The sequence below is a fragment of the Episyrphus balteatus genome, chromosome 1 (assembly GCF_945859705.1).
Source record: "Episyrphus balteatus chromosome 1, idEpiBalt1.1, whole genome shotgun sequence".
Taxonomy (NCBI): Eukaryota; Metazoa; Arthropoda; class Insecta; order Diptera; family Syrphidae; genus Episyrphus; species Episyrphus balteatus.
In genome coordinates this window covers 157,909,276-157,930,150 of record NC_079134.1, presented here as the reverse complement: position 1 = coordinate 157,930,150, position 20,875 = coordinate 157,909,276, and the positions used below count along the sequence as shown (strand labels likewise).

The following is a 20,875-nucleotide window of genomic DNA, read 5'->3' as shown; positions in this document are numbered from 1 at the left end:
AACTTCGACGCGCGACGAGTTTGATGCTTATGGTTATTTTTTCACTAGCTCCCTTTTGTTGACTGTTTCTTATTAAAAAAAACTAAATAAAAAAATCACAATGATTACTGAGTTTTCATCGAAGAAAAAAAAGATTTTGTATGCGTATTTTTTTTTATATGTAATTTGACAGCCTATGGCGCAACTGCATTCTGTTAACTCATTCTTCGGCGGTTTTGGAAAGCGAATTTTTCAACAGAAGTCATTTTAGTCGCTGAGCAACGCATTTCTGTTCAGCTCTTTAAGCCATGACTACAATGACCTAAAAAGTGAAAAAGTGGGAAATTTACAAAAGTAAAACATTTTTATTTCTTTTTAGCGCTATTTGTTTTAGGAAAAAACTAACAAAATTGTTTTTTTTTTTATTAAAAAATAAGCTTATTCTGCATCATTTTTTTTAATTTAACAACAAAATGAGTTTGAAAATTTTCACGTTTGACTTTTTGCAAAAAGTGGCCGTTTTGTAGTTATACCTTTAAGGCCAGTTGTACAAACGTGGTTCAGCCTCGGAATCTGAACCACGGATTAATATTTGTACAACTGAACTGGCCCTCAGTGCCAGTTGTACAAACGTGGGTCAGCCTTGGTTCAGGAATTTAACCCGATTTCGGCGGATTAGCTCTGCGGGTCAACAAGCATGAATGTGGCTATTTTTACATATATGGACCTTGAACCAGTGGTAAAAATCAGCTATGCTTTTGATTTCAGGAGATAAAAGTTGCTGATCCATGGTTTAAATATTTGTACAACTAGCCCTTAGCCGCACAATATGTCGCACCGCTAAAGTGGACTAGGATTCTTCTATGCGGGGATTATTGTCACTTTACTCACCACCGGCCTACGATTCTAAAATTCGATGACCCAAATTTCACCTAATTATCTCACTGAATTATTTGCATCAAAATTTCTGAAATTCGTGAAATTTCGCTGTTATACGGCGGCTGTAAAAATCGATTCGTGAAAAGTTGGCATAATTTTCACCTCCAATCGATGGGATCAAAAAACACCTGAAGATTTTCCTCTCAAAACTTTGTCTTCGTCAAAGTTGGTGCCTTGGCGGCATAGAGTAAACGCAAGACTTTTTCAAAATCTAGTCTACTAATTTGTTTGATCGTATATATAAGATCGTATCCCACAAATCGATCTCTTATATGTTTTTTTTTTTTTTTTTATCTGAAAATGCACAACATTTAACTCATAACACCCCTGTTCTTATACAAAAATGAATCAACCATCAAGTGCATGCGTTGATGAATTTTTTTTTCCCAATTGCAATGAATTCATCGCCCACTCAACAGAAGAAACCACAACAACAAAAATAAGATTGCTGAAAGAAGAAAAACACAGACGTTTTTTGTCCGTTCCGTCGTACCTGCTCGTCTCGTTGGAAAAAAATATAATAAAAAATTCTTTCTCCCTTGCAGCAGTAAGCCCCAAAAAACATGAATACTTTCTGAACCAATAAAATATAATAAACTTTTTCGAAAAGAAAAAAAAAACAAGTACAAAAAACCATGGTTTTACGGAAATATTGCAACTTTTAACATTTTTCTTTTCTTGCTAATCAGAATCGGAGAAAAATAAAAATTAACCATAAACTTGTTTCGATTTTGTGTTGAGTTTGAGAGAAAAAAAAAAAAACAAAAATAAGATAAAAAATCCATCGTCGTAGGTATTTTTTTTTTTATTTCTCAAAGAGAAACAAGAAAAAAAGTTTAGTTGCCAATGCAAAAACACAGAAATAATTTACAATCCCCGATAAAAGTCAAATGAAGTGACAAAAAAAAAAATAAATTATATATAATGAACTAAAAAGTGCAATAAGCGAATAAGAAAAAAAAATTAGATAAATCGCCTAGAAAAAATTGCAAAGTGCAGTGCAGCAGCAAAGACGGCGAAAAAAATATAAAGGCGAAAAGATTAAAATTTTATATTTATATTAGTGTCATTGAAAATATTCGCAAGAGCAAATCGAATAAAATTTAAAAAAGAAAATAAAATAAAATTTTATATTTTTAGTTCGAAATTCGGAAATATATTGTGTGTTTTTCTTCTTTTTGTTGGTATTTATTTTTTTTTTTTTTTTCTTTTGTATGGATAAATTTTTAAATGAAAAATTCATCCTTATCTATGTGGTGAGTGACAGACAACGGTGTTTTGTCAATAACAAGACGACGACAACAACGATTCACGGTGACGAAAACGATTATCGACAACGGTTACGGTAAATCTTAAAGGCTAGACCAGAAACCAGCAAGGATTCTTTTATTTCTTCTTTTCGAAGTAAATACAAAGAAAATTCTTTGTTTTTCTTTTTGTTTTTATTTTCGATAAATTTGGTGGAAATGACAAATTCAGGACGAAATCGATATGATGTAAGTATTTTTTTTCTGCATTGCATTCTGTTGCTATTTTTTTCTTTTACTTTGTTATATTTTTTTTTTTAAATTAAAAAAAAAATGAATTTACATTCACTCTTGGTATAAATCATTATTCATTGCACATTTTTGTTCGCTTCATCCAGAGACAGAGAATAAAGTCGATAATTTTTGTGTGAGTGCAAGTGCATTGTGAATATTGCATTTTGCCAACCATTAAGTGCAACAAAAAAGAAAGAAAAACTAATAATTATTATGAAAATGAAATAAAGAAAAAAAAAGTAAATAACAAGAAAATTGTTATTAATGGAGAAAGGGTAAAATATATTTTTTGTTAGAAAAGAGAAGGAGGGGATGGGGAAATGGATGATATTTTTTGTAAGAGAATTTGACGGACATGTCAAAGCTCAGCTGAATGGATGAACAAGAGGAAGGCAGGTTATATCGAGAGGTGGTGGGTGGTTTTTTTTTTGGGTGGTGGAATTTACATTGACGAAATTTTCAAAACAAAAACATACCCACTGTGTTTTTGTTTTTATTTAATTTTTTTTATATGTATATTATTGTTAGTTTTGCTTTATTCCGTTATTTCTTTTTTGAGTGGGAGTAGATGTGTGCGTGCGTGTTAATAAATTTGTCTCTGTTTTTATTTTTCTATTGAGAGATTTTTTTTTCGAAAATGAGAGAAAAGAAATATTCTCTTAAGAGACGGTTCTCTTATTTTTTAAGGGATGTTTATTTTGTGTTATTTTTTTTTTACCTCTAAATTCTAATAAAGCTGTTTATGTATTTGTTAGTTTTGCATCTGTGCACCTGTCATATTTTAACTTTTACCTGATTCATTGACGTCTTTTGGTTTTGATTTTTTTTTGTACATTTGGAATTTCCTACCTACATTACTCAAACTTTAATCGCATCTGGAAAACTTTAAATTCTGACTTAACACCTTAGTAGGCACCTGGGAGGAAGAGGGGGAATTAAAAGATCAAGAATTTTCAGCTAAATCAGTGTATGTAAATTGTTAAGTCACTATGGCGTATGCGTAACCTTTTTAATAGAAGAAAGCAAATTTGTACATATCAGTCCAAATCGTTTTTACATACGAAATAAAATGCACGACTGGAGCGCACGTACTTGCTCTTATGGTTAAAGTTGTTTAAAATACTTAAGCTTTTCAAAAATTCATAATTTAAATTAAAAGAAATTTTTACTAACTAAAAAATAAATAAATTATAAAAATTGTTTTTAAAATTTGAAAAACATCTTAGTTTGACCTTCAATAAAAGGATGCGATAAAATTTCTTGTTAACAAAGAATATTAATTTTTATTTTGAAAATCGTTTTGGTTTTTTAATAGTTTTCAAAATTTTCTCAAAAAACATTTATATGCCAATTAAAAAAATCTACATAATAAAAACAGAGTTTAAAAAAAATTCAAAAATTATGGTTTGAAAGTTTTTCGTTATAATCGGTCACGTTATTTAAAAAGAATTCAGAAATCAAGAAAACAGAACAACCTTTTACATTTTGGTCGTATGGAAAGTACTCCTGATTATGATCGTACAGACAAAAAAAAAAAAAAAAAAACAATTTCGCCTCTAGGATATCACCAAAGACATAATAATGTCATGCTTGATTGTTATCTGTAGTTCGTTTGTTTTACGAATCCTAATCTTGCTTAGTACCCACCCATAAAGTTCAGAGTTTCAATTTAATACAACTAGCCTACTTTTGTTTTATTTTAGTGTGACATAGAAAAATATTAACGGAACTTTTTGTCGCTCTTTAAAGTTCATCTACCCTCAAATTGTTTCATATTTTTTTTTTATTAACAAAAAAAAATTGAAGGAGAATGGAAAAAATTGTATGTTACCTACGAATTTTATTTCCGATTCGTCTTGCAATCGCCCGTCATGACGATCAATAAATCAAAAGCCCAATCCTTTCGGGTGCAAGACTCTTGACATTCATTTTAATCAAGTTAAAATGTTTTTAATTTTTCAAGTCACTGTGGTGTATGCGTAATATTTATTTTCTATAGAAAAACAAAAATCATTTGTAAAATTTCTAATTCTTTATTGTCATGTTTTGTTTTTTACTGACTTCCAAAAAGGAGGATGTCAAAAACGTGATGTGATAGAATTTTTCTGACTTCAGATTCGAGCTCAGCGCACAAAAAACCATTAGAAAAATATACTAGTGAAATTGAACAGGGCAGAAAAAATCGAATGCCTTGTTCGATTTCACTAGTCAAAAAGTTTTTTTTTTTTATAGAAATCAAAGTATATTTTTCTAATGGTTTTTTGTGCGCTGAGCTTGAATCTGAAGTCAGAAAAATTCTATCACATCACGTTTTTGACATATTACCATGCCAAAAATCAGAAAAATAGTGTTCGGGACGTTCAAAATTCAATATCTCAAAAACTTTGCACGTTAGAGCTAATCTAGTGCTTGATTCAAATTGAAAAGGTCAATGACCATTAGAAAAGTATAATTTGGTTTCTATGGAAAATTATTTCTCGCCAATATTACTGTCATTTACGGAAAAATCAATCTTAAAAATTGTTTTTTTGTTTTTTTTCCCATTTTTCTCAATATTTTCTAAAACAAAAGTATAGTTTTTCCACACAATCTTTAAAAAACGGTTTTAAGCTAAATAAAAAATTAAAAATTTTTTCGTTAACTTTTTTGATTGAAAAATAAGCTATTTTTTTCAAATTAAATTGGTCAAAAATCCAAAAATTTACTTTTTGCTCAAAAAACGTTTTTAATTGATAGAAAACATAACAAAGTAGTTTTTAACAAGTTTTGTTAAAATCCAACTGGGTTGGGGTCAAAATTCTGCCGGGGTCAAAATTCTTTTGTCAAAATTCTGCTTTCAAAATTCTGCTTTACAAAATTCTGCTTTCAAAATTCTGCTTTTCAAAATTCTGTTTTTCAAAATTCTGTTTTTCAAAATTCTGCTTTTCATAATTCTGCTTTTCAAAATTCTGCAAAAAATTAAAAAAGGGTTTGGAAAATGTTAAAAAGCGCGCGCTTTTAAACATTTTCCAAACCCTTTTTTAATTTTTTGCAGAATTCTGTAAAATCATCTTTTTGAAAAATTATCTGCTTATTTGATTACTTACCTATGTACATAATTTGTCATTTTTTAAATGCGAATTAATTTTTGTTTTATAAAAGAATAAATTTGAAAATATTAAGAAAAGGTTTTTAATATTAAACATTTCCGAAAATAACTAAAAAATTATTAATTTATCAAATAAAGATGAATATTCAAAAATTTGAATAAGAAAAGAAATATACAACATCGGTTCCAATTAGTATACATATTTTATTTGAAAGAAAGTCAGTATATGCATTTCAAAAAATATTTGCGACACTTAAATAAAAAAATTTAGGAAAGTACCAATGTTAAATTGCATTAATGAGGTGTATTTTTCTTTAGCCAGCGCATATGCTATAAAAAAAAAAACAGAATTAGCAGAATTTTTTTTGTTCAAATATAATGCTGGCAGAATTTTGAAAAGCAGAATTTTAAAAAGCAGAATTTTGAAAAACAGAATAGAAAAAAAGCAGAATTTTGAAAAACAGAATTTTCGCTGAAAAAGCAGAATTTTGAAAAGCAGAATTTTGAAGCCAGAATTTTGACCCGATCCCAATCCAACTATTTTTGTAAAAGATAAAAATAAAAATGAAAATCGTATTTTTGAGTTTTTTTTCAATATTTTTGAGGTTATAGAAAAAAATTGTATTGTCGTTGTTTTTGAATAAAAAACATACTTGAAAATTTTTACTACTGAAATTATGTACCTATGTATGTAAAAATCTGTTGAACTGAATAACTGAAATAAAAAAATCAGTACCTCTGCTTCGTTGCTGTGGCACAATCAAGTAGCTTTCGACTAATTTGGATTAAGTGCCTAATTTTCCAAAAAAAAAAATTACGAGATTTTCAAAAAAAAAAAAAAATACTCATTTTCTATACAAATCCATGTTCTGCAAACTTTCTCAAAAATTTCATTTTAATTCAAATCAGTGGAGATATTATTTTCGAATATAACAAAAAACATTTTTTTTTAAAATTATTTTTGGATTCGTTTTTTTTTTTTAATTATATTTTGCACCTAATCTAAATATAATACTAAACAATATTTTTATAAATTTTCTGGTAAAATAAAGTGTGAAAAATAATAAACGAATAAGAGACACATTAGAATAACCTTGTATAAAAATGTTTTTGTTTTAAATCTTAATCATTAATCTAATTAGTCAAATTAATGGTTACTTTTATAACCTTGATTAAAAATTACAAATAATCAAATAACGTATCGATTACTGTAATTAATTCATAACTGCCGAGGCTGCTTTAGATTATTTGAAAATAAAATCTAAAAAAATAATTGATTTTTTAATAACACTGCTTTACAGCCAAAATGGACACTCAATCCCACTATTTTTTTCTTACGTACTTTGACCTCAGGAACTCGGAAATCACTTTAAAAAAAAATTACGATAAATAAGTTTTCGAGATATAATTTTTCAAAGTTTCTTGTCGTTTTTTTTCAGCATACTTATAGTCGGAGAGGCGACCGTCGAGTTCAAGTAGTGTCAAATGAAAGATAGGTTGATACTAAAAATAAAAAAATAGGGTTGCCACATCTAAAATGGGGACTTCCATGTGGCAACCCTATTTTAAAGGTAAAATTGTCACATAACTAATACATTTATATCTTAGTTGTTTGGCCAGATAAAAAATTTTTTGAAATGTCAAACAAAAGTCAAAATAGTAAAAATAAATAATAAAATAATTCAAAGAACGTAACCCTACAAATGTGACAACCCCATCCAAATGAAAACAACACTGATAAAAAACTTCTTTGAACAAAACAGTATAACTTTTTATGCACTAGAAAGCTAAACTATACACCATATTTTAGATAACATTCTCTTCTATCTAAAAAATGTCGGGTGCCACCTCGCAAATGCCGACAAGTACTTGGCAACCCTACTCAAATGCAAAAAAAAAACACTAAAATCACTTGTTTTTTGGCCTGATCAAATAAGCAACAAACACTGGAATAACTTTTTTGGGTCACTCGAAAAGTTCAAGTGCATTGTATCAAAACACTTAAAAAAATTTTTGCAAAAAAAGAGTTTCTTACTGACATAAAAAATCTAAATCTTCCGAATCCTCATAGTTTTATATTTTTTATGTGTAGTACACTTTCTGGCAAAAATAGCAAGATAATTTTCTTCAAAATCTATGGATAAGTTATAAAGATATGATAATTTTTGTAACAATCAATATTTTTTGACTTTTTTTTGTTATTTTTTGTGTTTTCGTCTATAACTTGAAAAGGAAGCCGAATATGAAAATTTTTATTAAGTAATTTTTTGTAGATAATGTTTACTTATCGATATGTTTACTTTAAAAAAATTTAAAATTAATTTGAGCCATTTTTCTTTAATTTGATCAGCTTTCAGGAACCGGTTTTTCTGTTCATATTAGTTGTTTATTACTCAAGATATAGCCCGAATATAAAATATGCTGAAAAAAAACGACAAGAAACTTTGAAAAATCATATCTCGAAAACCTATCCATAAATATTTTTTTAGATAAGATTTTTGAGTTTTCTGGGCTCAAATCTATACGAAAAGTATAACAGCACTTGGTGTCCAAAAAATTTTTATTTTTTTTTGTAAACTAGTGTAATTTTCAGATTTCCTGACAAAATGGCTTAAGGGGGGAAATCCCTCCAGACGACACCTTTTTCACTATTTTTTTTATGAAAAACTGAAAGCACTTATTGAAATTTGGAAAAAGACAAGATATTACTGACATTATCAAGAATTGAAAAAAAATTTTTTGAAATGAAAAAATAACAAAATGGCGGCTCTGGAGCCTTTCAAAGTTGACGCCTCTAGTTTGCGCCGTGCAATGTAACTCAAAAACTAATGAAGCTATCGACTTGAAATTTGAAGCAAATTACTCCTTAAATCATTGGCCACAACATGAACCTAAAAGTTGAATAAAATTTGTACAATAAATATTTTTTTTTAACTACTTCTTTGTAAAAAAAAACACGTTTTTTTTCGTTTTTTTGATTTCTAATTTTAATTTTTCATTTAAAAAAAATAAATTTAGGTTCATGCAATGCGTACTAATATCATCTAACGGAAAAAAATTTCCTTTTTGATTTAAGATGATTTCCTGGACCTGTACATTGCACGGCGCAAACTAGAGGCGTCAACTTTGAAAGGCTCCAGAGCCGCCATTTTGTTATTTTTTCATTTCAAAAATTTTTTTTTCAATTCTTGATAATGTCAGTAATATCTGGTCTTTTTCCAAATTTCAATAAGTGCTTTCAGTTTTTCATAAAAAAATAGTGAAAAAGGTGTCGTCTGGAGGGATTTCCCCCCTTAATTCGGTTTTTTCTTGCAAAAAATTAAAAAATTTTCTTTTCCTGTATAATTACCTAGTAAACGATGTAATTTTGTTCAAAATTTGCCAATCAGTTGGCATTTATAGGTATTTCAAACGAATATTTTTTCACCCATTGACTTTTTTTTTTCCTTTTGCAAAAATTTCATTCAACCAAAAGCTCTGAAATCTTCAATTCTAAGTTTTATTTATTATAACCTTGAACTAGATAAAATGTTTTAAAATGTTCAAGGTTGTTTGAAAAAGAGATTTTATCACATACTCTATGGTACTAGTTCGTATTTATCAACTGCAATGGCAATACTTGACATTAGTATTAGCTACTTTCGTACGAGTTAGCAACATTGCTTATTTAAAAATGCACTTCAAACATTTTATGCACTTTCAATTTGCTTATGTGCACTTATATGATGATGCTCTTCTAATTAAACTATTATTTAGATAAAAAAAAAAAGGTGATTCAAGAGAGCAAAGAATTTTGTGTAGATTAAAATAAAATGATGGAAATTCTCTTCTTTTCTAAAAAGCTCTCAATTTTATGTGATATACGAGTATGTATAAAATGAGAATAAAATCACAAAAAAGACGTTTTAGATTGTAGAATAAAATTGGAGCTCTATTCTCTCTTTTTTGATTCTAGTCAAGTTTTACACTCTTTCTCTCAAAAACTGGTAAAGCCCCAACAAGCAAAATAATACAAACTTATAAACGAACAAACTTCCCATATTTGTGATGGTAAAACGAATGAGACGTAAGGGTTGTTGATATAAAAACATTGTGGTGACGAAGAGGGATGAAAATGATGATGGTGATGAAAATTATGTACAAAAAAAAAAAAGAAGAGATGTTCTTCTGTTGCGCGCTGGTGCTCTGTTGTTGATTATATTCTTTGTGTTGTTGTGTAGCTCTAGGCTCCGCTCCACTCTATCCAAATCTGTTTTGTGTATTCATTTCGTATTTGTCCGATAGTCAAAGTCGTCGTTCAGAGTCGACAGAGAATCGCAGAACTCTCCTCAGAACAGAAAGTTAACGTCGTCAAAATCGTCGCTCGCAACACCACCACCAAATGCGTTCTGCTGCTTGTTTTCTTTCTTTTTCATTGTTTTGATATATCTCGCAATTCCATTACCCGTTCATCGTTCTTTCTCCCAACACACACAAAATACACGGAATCAGAAAAAAAAAATACACAGAAATCCATTCCAATCAGCTGTTAATATAATCTATAAAACAAATTTTTCTGTTCCGTGCTTTGTTGGACAAATATAAAGTAGAAGAAAAAAAAAAAAACAAAAAAACAAGTGCGAAGTTACTAAAGTTCAACGTTTCGCGAGATACGGACGCATACAAATGAAAATTTAGAGCTAAATTGTTTAAACAAATAAACAATATTTTTTTTTTGTTGTTTTCGATTTGTTATTTAAAGTATTTTTAGATTTTTTCTCAGAAAAAATTAAAATTAAACAAACCGCAAATTTTGGTTTGGGTTTTGTTTTGTTTTTGACTTCGCAGAAATTTTTACAAAATTAAATTAACCTAACCAAAACCTGCCTACATTCGTGACGTTTAGTAAAAAATAGTTCATCTATAAAAAACAAAAAAAAAAAAAATGACTTGGAAGAAGCCTAATACAAAAGTGAGCTAAATTTATCTATTTGACATTTTTAATAAATTTGTTTAATTAAAAATTTATATCAAATTTAGCTTTTTTTTTTATTAAGTTTTCTATAATTTCTTTGGTATTCTTTTGTTTCCAAGTGTCATATGCATTCAACTATATACATTTGTGATTTTTGTTGTTGTAGATAGAGATGGTGGAGGAGTTCCAGTTCCATGCACTTGGAAGAGTGCATAAAGCTCTTAATTCATCTGGAACTGGAAATCCTTGTGTGATTTTTTCTTTTTTTATATTTTTTTTAGTAAAAGAAAAAAAAAAACTTCATGTTTAGTTTCGGTTGATTTACTGGGCTGCTCTTTGTTTGAATTTTTATTGGAATTAATTGTTAGGGGGAGAGAAAATCATGGGAAAAAATGCATGTTATTTAAGACCTTAGAAGAGAATTAGGTCATGGACAGAATGCATTGGGGATAAGTCCACCAACAGATTCAGTACTAGCAGACTAGCACCACAAGAATAACATTAAACTATATATGCAATCCCAGATTGAATCTCTCTTTTCTTCAACCCCTCTCTCATTATCATTCTCTTTCTATTTTTTCTCTATTCTGTCAACTTGATTGTCAAAATGATTTTGTGTTAAAAATTAAGGAAGTGTTATAAAAAAATATACATAAATCTGCTTTTGAAATGCATTTTCTGTAAAATGCATATTATGATGTTTTTGGAAAAATTGAATGTGTGTTATATTTTATATATCAGCAACAGACAGACACTATACTCTCTGACAGACAGAAATAGAACGTTAAGTAGGTTGTGTTTGGTTTTTTTTTTTTTTTTTTTTTCATTTTGTGTGGTGTAAGTTGAAATATGTATCTGTGGTAGTTACATTAAAAGTGCATGTTTCTTTTATGTTTTTTTTTTTTTATTGTAGAGAACAACAACAAGGAAGCAGAAACACAATAATGCTGAAAAATATTCATCCAAGAGAAGAAAAATAAAAAAAATCAGCTGTGTGAATGAATGGAAATGAAATGAAGTGTTGTTGTTTGAGGGTTTTTTGGTGAGCGCAAATTAAAAATTTGAATTTGAGTGTTGCCGTGAGGATGTTGCTTAATTTTTAACTGTATTGTATTTTATTTGTTGTAACATAAAAATCTGAAGAATATCAGCTTTTTTTGATCTCGGGGGTTAGGTAATAAAGTTTTGTTTTTTGTATTATGATTATATTCATTGAAAATGTCCTACTACTTTAATAACACTGGTTGTAAACTCTAAAAAAAAATTCGGGAGAAAAATCATATTTGTAGGACTTATTAGAATTAATTTGTTTTAAAAACCCTTTCCTGAATTAACTTAATTTTAATTTAACAAATATGAAAAAGCTTCTAGCTATTTAAAAATGTATATTTAAATATTGTAGGTGTTGCCGTTGTTTTCAAATTATTTTTTTTTTTGTGTTTGAAGTCAATTTGTGAGAAAATTGTATATATCGCCTAAACGATGGAAGATTGTCCTTCGTTCCCATATAATTTTTTTCCTTTAATTGTCTAGACAATCTTTTGGCATTAGTAAATTTATGAAATTTAAGCAAAATTTTTGGAACAAAATTTTTGTTTGTTCAGAAAAATCTTCAATTAAATTAAAAAATCAAAGCGGCAAATTTTAATCTATAGACTTTAAAGTATTTTTAATTACCGACGTTTGAAAAAAATATCATCAAAGTAAGAGCCGGGTTCCGTAATATTGCCATTTTTTGAGCTTTAGTTACTATTCTAAATTAATCAACTAAATTTTCAGTTTGTATTATGATAACAACGTAAACTTTGTACACCACCCGTGACGATAATGACAATGAAATGTCCCATTTACAAATTGTGGCATTTTTTATATCAGGTGAACAATTTTGTTAATTTCAAAATTCTGAGTTGAACCAGTTAAAATGACAGAAGACATTTCTGGCTTTTTTTCTGTTTAAAGTCAACTTAAACTGAGCGGATTTATTGTCCAGGAAAGAAAATTCTTTCTAAAAAATCGTAAAGTTCAAATTTCGACCTTTAATTAGAGTGTATACATATACACTGAGCGAAAAGCCACCATAAAACAACGTAAAATCAATGAAAACCACATTGATTTCACTAATATTCGGATTGATTTTGCGTTGAAGATGAAAATTTTAAAATCAACTAGGAAAAAAGGTTAATTTTTGATGGTTTCGTTTCTTAAAGTCACATAATTTTGATTTTTTTGACCCACCCTATTATACATATTAGGGTGGGTCAAAATATCTTTTAAACGGTTAAAGCAATCAATTTGATTCCAACAAAATTTTTGTAGAACGTTTAAGCCCTTACAAGAATATATCTTGCGAATTTGAAAATAATGAATTTTCAGTGAATTAGAAAATTTTGAAAAGAAAAAAATGTTTTTATAATTTTTTTTTAATTTTGACCTCGAATATCTTTAGAATGGTTGGAATAATGAAAGAAGTTAATAACACATTTTTTGTGGAGCAATCTATTTCCTAAAAGAATATGTCTTGCGCGTTTGATTATTATAATTTTTCAATTTGTTACAAAATTAAGGACAAAAAACGAATTTTTAACCACGCAAAATAATGCAATAACCAAACTTGGGGTTCGCGCGAACCCCAAAGCTTTTATGCACCTCTAATTGTTCATTACCAACAATTTGATGCATTGTCTCTTTCTGTTATTGATTAAGGTGACAGTTGCGGTGTCTTTTTATGATAAAAATTGTTGAAAATAGTCCATTTAAAGTCTTGGGGTTCGCATGAACCCCAAGTTTGGTTTGTGACTTTTTTTCAGAAAAAAATTCCAGAAAATTATATAAAACCGCTTTTATGGAAAAAAGACAAAAAAAACGTAAACAAAAATGAATATCGTTCACTGAGTTTTCATCCCAGGTCGAAAAAACGATTTAAAAAAAAGTTATAACCATTTAAAAATGCGTTGGGGCTCGCACGAACCCCAATTTGTAAACTAGGGTTAAAGATTTTCTCGATTTTTGGACCTCAAATATCTATTAAACGGTTAGATAAACGAAAAAAGTGTACAAGGCCTTTTTTGTAGAGCGTTCAATTTCCTACAAGAATATGTAAAGAAATTTGCTAAAAAGTCGAAGCTTGATGTAAAAATGGAAAATTGCAAAGCGGAGGACCTTCCCATTAATATTAAGAGCTCATATTTGGTGTGTATATTTTAGAGGTGTCTAGCAATCGATTTTTCGGAGTACCACATAAAAAAAAATCGAAATTCTTTTTTTTTTCAAATAAAAAAATTAGCCTTAAAATCAAATGGAAAAAAGGTCACTGTAACACGTTGCTGATCAGGACATCTTCTTTTTTTTAAATTAACGCGAAAAGTCAATATGGATTCAAGAAATATGGCTCTCACGATGAAAATCGAGAAAAGGTTTTGTGGTCCCTGAGGACCTTAGCGGTCCTGAAATCTATGTAATGTGAGATATTTTTCTGTTATACGTAACATTATAACTCTTACATTTCAAAAATAGTCCTGAAATATTCATAACGTAATAAAAATAACTTATAAAAATATAAAAATTAAAAAAAATAATACAAAACTCTAAAAATGGCAAAAAAGAAACATTAAAAAAACACCAAATAGACCAGGGTCGATAATTTTTGAAACCAAAAAAAATCATAGTAGAATGAAACCCATTGGAAAAGGAGGTGAATATGATAAAAATGAAAGGAAAAATAAATGACGGGCGAACCAAGTTCGGGAAGTGGGTGGGTTGAGTTTTTAATGGTAAAAAATGGTATATCTCGATTTCCGGAAAACCTACAAATCCTATAGAAAAAAGTTGTATGGCAAAATTGTAGGTAATAAAAAGATCTACAACTTTTGTATCAACAATTTTTTCACATAACCTCAAAATTTATGTGAAAAATTCAAAAAACCGAGTTTTTGGTTTTTTATTTTTATCTTATTCAAAAACAAAGATTTTTCTACGAAATTTGGTGAAAACTTACCTTATTATGTCCCAAATACACTGTAATTTATTTGATTTAAAATATTAATTTGTTAACCTTATTTTGACTTAATACCAAAAAAAACACCCTAATTTTCAATCGAAAATTCACGTGTCAAAATATCAGCTTTTTTCAAAAAGTAGTCTGATGGTGTAAAAAAAATTTACATTAGTATACTATAAAAGATGTTCTCGTAAAATTCAAAAAATGAAAAAAGCTTGAATTCGAAAAAAAAAATTTTATCATTGTTTACAATTTTGGCCTATTTATTCAAATTTACACTTTAATTACTCAAAAAACGTAAGATTTATCAATGTTACATGAAATCTTTCCAAAAAGCTATAGGACATTATAATGTGCTTTTGTTTTTTGTTTAATTTTTTTTTTCCCCAAATGTATATTCATATATGTATAATGCCTGTAACTCAAAAAAGGGATCAGGTACGATTTTGAAATTTACAAATTAGAAATCCTAAGATCGATCGTTTGGAACAAATCCGCATCATTACTTTTGGGTTCCATTTTTATAAAACCTGCCGCGTTTTCAAGACCACCGTGAGGGGTCTCCCTTAGTAATACAAGTTTTCTATAAAAAAGGTTAGTACGGTCTTTTAATGATTAAACCTTTTAGTAAACTTTTCCACTCACCGCAAACATTTAAATACAAATCACAAATAGAAGCCAATACACTTAAATAGTGATATTTGTTTTTTTTTTTGTTTTTGTTTTTAGAGGCTTTCAATCATTAAAATGTCAACTTTGAAACCAAAAGAAGTAGAAAAGTCTATATTTGTCCAACTTAATTTAAATATCTATACAATTATAGCCATACCTTATATTGTGTCCTTTGTTCGATTGACCTTTTAAAAAGACACTTCCCCGTTACTTTACAACGACATTGCATTAATGCTCTGTGATGTTGTTAATTAAACAGGTTTCTTATTACCCTCCAGCTGGATAAACCAACAGTAAATTAAAAGTTAATACCATTATACTAGTTTATTTATAATTCTGTCTTTATAAATAAAGTGTGCGGTAAAGTGGGCAGTCTGTCTGTCTGTCTGTGTGGCAGGATGGAATTGAGCAAGACACAATTTCCTAAACAAAAATTTATTCAAAAACCTACCCTCTGTGTGTTTGAAATTATATTCTCAAACAAACAAACATTGCCAGTGTTTGATTAAACAAAAATAAAAACACAAACAATGTATACAAAAATTAAAAATAAAAACAGAAGTAAGTGCTCGCAATTACCGTAAATATTGAGTTAAAGGTACAAAAAGTACCAGTTGGTATAGGTTATATCAACTTTTAAAACCAACTATTAAGTACCAACACATAGACTTCGTGGAGGTTGGTTGGTTCATTTGTTGGTTGTCTCTATATCTCTCTCTAGTAGCTAGCTGCTGCCTTGGCTTGGTTTGGTTTTGGTTTAACTTTGCTATGGCATGTTGCACGGGTTCTGTGCTTCAACAACAACAATTTCCTCTTTGGTTGCATTCCTCCGTGCTGTCTGTCTCGACAATTTATATGCTTTTTTTTTACTTCTCTGGTATCACAGTACCTACCCCCCGTCCAGCCAGCAGCAGCCATCAGCAAGCAAGACCAAGAACCCACACTCTGCATGAGGTTATGGTTATGAGGGAAGGTAGTAGTATAAAGTACACACAACATACACACAAGTACTGTGTAGTATTTTCAACTTAAGTAGTTTTTCTTCAACTTCACTGGCGTGTATTTATTTTTGTATTATTTGTTGTATTTCAGTATACACACCAGCCAGAGACGGTCACTCGCCACCGCCGTGATGTGTACACATCAGCACAACAAAGAAACTCACTGAAGTATAATAGTGATAGTGGTATTTTTGTACCCTATTCTCACTTGGGGTGAATTAGTTTTGTCACTTAATAAATGTTATTTTTAGTTTTTTTTTTTCTTTATCAAATAAAAAAAAAAAAATAATGAGCGAAAAAGGTCTTGAATAAAAGTTTAAAAATAGGCTAGATGTGATTACTGGTCTAATATAAACAAAGATACAAAACACATTATTGGATGTGATGATGGAATTGGAATTCAAAAAAAAAAAAAAAACATCCCTCAACAATCAATCTAGATGTTTCGTTGATCATGTAGAAGGTCAAGTATTTAGAATGACTTGAAACGTTTGTAATTGAGTTTTGAAAGATTTTGTAAAAAAAAAAAACTTTTCGGATTTCGCATTCCATGCTAGAAGCAATTAATTCTGTCATCCCATTTCCATCCATGTTGTTTTGCATTGAATTCTAATTTTTCTAATTTCTAATTTACAAATTCCGTGCGGTTCAGCTTAACGAACAATACTCACGGCATAATGCTTAACGAAAGTTAAATTAACCACGTATATAGGCGCATTATAGCCAGTCTTATGAAAATGTGGGTTTTCGTTAATTTTAACATGCTACATTTGACCTTTATGTCAAGTTTCAAAAATGGCGAGTTTCAAAAAATACCTTTTTTTCAAACTTGCCAAAAACTATCACAATTATCGACTCCACTGCACGCCGATTTTTTTTAGGATTGTTTTATTTTTATTGTATTTTAAATTCTGAAATTATCTATGTAAATAACTTTAACCAGTGTCAAATTAAATAATTTCTTAAGTCAAAATCAGGGAAATTTTGAAATTGTTAAAGGGTATACCGAAAAAAAAAACAATATCAATTTAACATTTTTTAAATATCATCCAAAAATGCTATAAAATGTGTGTTATGATAATTAAAATATCAAATCAATATTTTTATTGTCAGGATGATATTTAAATATCAAATTTTTGAAATTTTCTTTCTCATTCCACATATTGAAAAAATATTTAATATACCTAAAAATCTCTTAATGTGTACTAATTTAAATGCACTTTGTGTTTTTTCGGAGTAAAATGTATGATTTACTAAGAAAGTTTGATCGGCAATAAGATTTTACTTCACATAGTTTGGGAGAAAATAACAAAACAATAATTGTATCACCTATAACAGCAAAAATAATATCACCACTATTTTATAAAGAATATTCACTTTCAGTAATGTTTTGCAAAAAAAGAAAGAAATTAAAATAATAAAAATATTAAAAAAGAAAACGAAAGAAATATCAATACAATAAACTGAAACGTAAAATCTAGTCAAACATTGATATTTTAATTCTTTGATGCCGGGTACAAAGGGGTTAAGTAAAAAAAAAATCGATTTTGGGATTTTAGTTGGACTTCAGTCAGTTTTTGTTTTCTCTTTCGTTTGGTCCTATCGCCATAGCTGTAACGTATCTCTTTCCGTTAGAAATGATTCGGTACAAAGGGTTTAAGTCAATTTTTTTTAAAAATTGTATGGTACTAAGGGCGTAAGTTGACTTAACTCCTTTGTTTTTGCATTCATTTTTAATTTTTAAATACAAAAATTGATCCTAAAGCGTTAAGTCAAGAGGAAGAAAAAAAAAAACCAAAAGCGATTTTTCTAAAGTATTATATTATTTCAAAAAGAATTTTCACATTTAGTAATTAATTACATTAATATTTCCAACTTTCTTTTATAAATTAAACCTTGTTATCAATGTAAACAAAGATTTTTCTTGACTTAACACCTTTGGACCAAGTTTATTTTTGAAGATTAAATGGCTCTAAAGTGTTAATTCAACACAAATTTTTTTTTATAACGGTCATTTTCTGGTCAACAGCATATGGATATTAAAATAGATCTTATAAATGATGTTTCTGCATCATTACTTTTTTAAAATAATAGTATTCAGATTTACAAACAAAAATTGAAACTTCAATTTCATTTTCCTCAAAACTTCATTTTCTGACTTAACACCTTTGTACCCGGCGCCAAAGAATTGTCATAGTGAAATTTTCATAATCCACCTAAAATTAAAAAATGTCAAAATGATATGATTGATAATCATATCAAAATTGATGTTTTAAATGTTGGACGACTTTTGTCACTTAAAAATGTTAATTTGATTTAATTTGATAGCTGTTATTATCAACTTTTTTTTTTGGTATACAAAATGTATAGTAATTTTTGTCAATTTTAATATAAATTGATACGAACAAGCTCATGAATTATTTTATTTTTTTATTTTTAGCATTTTTTGAGAAAAAATAAAATATTGTTAGTACTCATTGGTTTTTAACATGCTTTTCTTTGTTCAATTTGCTTATATTATTTTAATTTATTTTTTTAGAAAACAAATTTTTTCACTATATCAAATCATTTTTGTATGGCTAAACTGCATGATCATAAATTCTCTAGCTTGATCAATCGTAATCTCCTACTTTAATCTTGCACTCACACCATGAGATTTTGGGGGACTTTAACATTAACAGTAGGTATTTAATGTATTAAATTTCATAAAGTGTTTAAATATATTTTTAAAATCATTTCTATACTTTTAATACCTATATAAAACAGATTAGTAAAAAATTATAGCACGTATACGACACAGTGTACGTGGACAACTTGCAAATATATAATATGAATAACACTCTTAATCGAAATTAACTAAACACCTTTACTCAATAATTGAACAAAATCTTTATCTTCCATTAATAAATAAATAATAGGCCATTGATTATGTCGAAAAAAACAGGGTAATAAGGAACTAAGACGTTCACGGGTTTTTATTGCAGGAATCGTTCAATGGGTTATAAAAGAAGATAAAACCGCGGAGCGCTATTAAATGAGAGGGTGGACACTGAAGATAGGGGTGCAAAAGCCCCCTTTTTGGTTTTTTCAATATACCTCGTAAACCAAGCAAAATTTTGATATATTGCACATAAAACTTTTTGTAGAGAATTAAATTTCCAATTGGAATAATGTTTTTTAAAAATTGAAAAAAAATTTCCATACCAAAATAGTCGAAAAAATCATAAAAAAAATATCAAAAAAATCCATATTTTGAGTTTTTTTGCTTTTTTAGGTGTACATTTTGTTTGGGTTGAGATAGACATAAACGTTGCTCCAAACAAAAAAAGAAGATCAAATTTCCTTCAAAATGCTGTACTCACTAAATTTTTTCATTGAAAATTGACCGAAGTATGGCCATTTTAATCTATCTTTTTTTTTCGCATTTTTAGTTTTACTCAGTAAAACAGAAACATTTGAGGGGAAAGTATGATTACTTAAGCACCAAGAACTGATAATGAGATTTTGTAGAGGAGTTAAATACAATCATTGTTTACTATGGGAGGGAGGGTCAATGTCCCCCCGTTTTGGAGGGAGGGGCAATTTTCTAAAAAAAATACTTAAAATTAAAAAAAATTATTAAAAAACAACGGCAACACTTACAGTTTTGATTGATACTTTTTTCAAAAGCTAGAATTATAAACTTAATATTAATTTTAAAATGAATTTATAAGTAGAAAAACAAAATCCTTATAAAAATGAATAAAAATATAAAAATATTTTCTTAATCTAGTATATAAACAAATACAAATCTAACACAAAACAAAACTAAAGAGATATAAAAATCATTTTTTGATTATAGTTTTGGTTATTTAGTAACCAAAAAGTCCTCTTCATGAAATTTTGGCTGTTAAGCAAGCAACCCATTCAAGCGACTACGGCGCCACATCTCATTCGTAGCGGTGTAGGTAACCTCCATAGTTGAATGATTCTTAAATCTGTAATTACAAAGTATCTACAGAAATTTTCAAAACTCAGCCTTTAAGAAAAACTAACAGAAAGTATCGGCAAGAAAAGGGATTCAAATCTAAAAAAACAAAATTAAAGTTCGTTGCACTCGATTTTCGACATAAATCAAAATACTTATAAAAACATCCCCAAAACAAAAATTTTATACACAAACATGTTGACAAAAATCAGTTAAAAATATTTATTCCAGTCATGCCCACAAAGCATTACGAGATACACCATAACTTATTTCAAATTCATCAAATAGACAATAATTTTTGCTCTTAAAATTGTCTTAAAATTGTCTGATTTAGCAAAAAATCCTTTGTTTTGTTTGACAAAATTACATCCAAACCACCAAAAATATATGTAATACCCGCAATCAAAACGCAGCAATATAGTCTATAAAAATCTTTTAACTTTCAAAGAGAGTATCGTCGTCTAGCAATTTGAAGTTATATATAGCTCTAAGCAGTAAGCACTTTATTATTTCCATCACCATTTTCCTTCTAAATATCTTTAAGTCACATAAAATTCCTTTGTCCATATTTTTTATTCTTCACATTCAATAACATAAAAACAAAAAATAAAAAAAAAACAAGGAATAGAGTAGAGTTACTCAATCTTTGCACACTCTCTGTTGTCTGCTGTCTACTCTTTCATCGTTTTAATTTCCTACTACTTCACAAAGAACTTTAAGGTATTTCCCCATAATAT

General features: G+C 28.5%; 1 protein-coding gene across 1 annotated transcript in view; it reads left to right on the top strand.

Moving 5' to 3' along the window:
- The first annotated feature begins 1,390 nt into the window (after positions 1–1,390).
- The window catches only part of LOC129908969 (F-box/LRR-repeat protein 20), a 66,308-nt gene continuing 46,823 nt past the window's right edge, over positions 1,391–20,875 (top strand). Inside the window, exon 1 of the mRNA XM_055985824.1 lies at positions 1,391–2,414. The gene's annotated coding sequence lies outside the window, so the exon portion shown is untranslated. The remainder of the gene's footprint in view (positions 2,415–20,875) is intronic.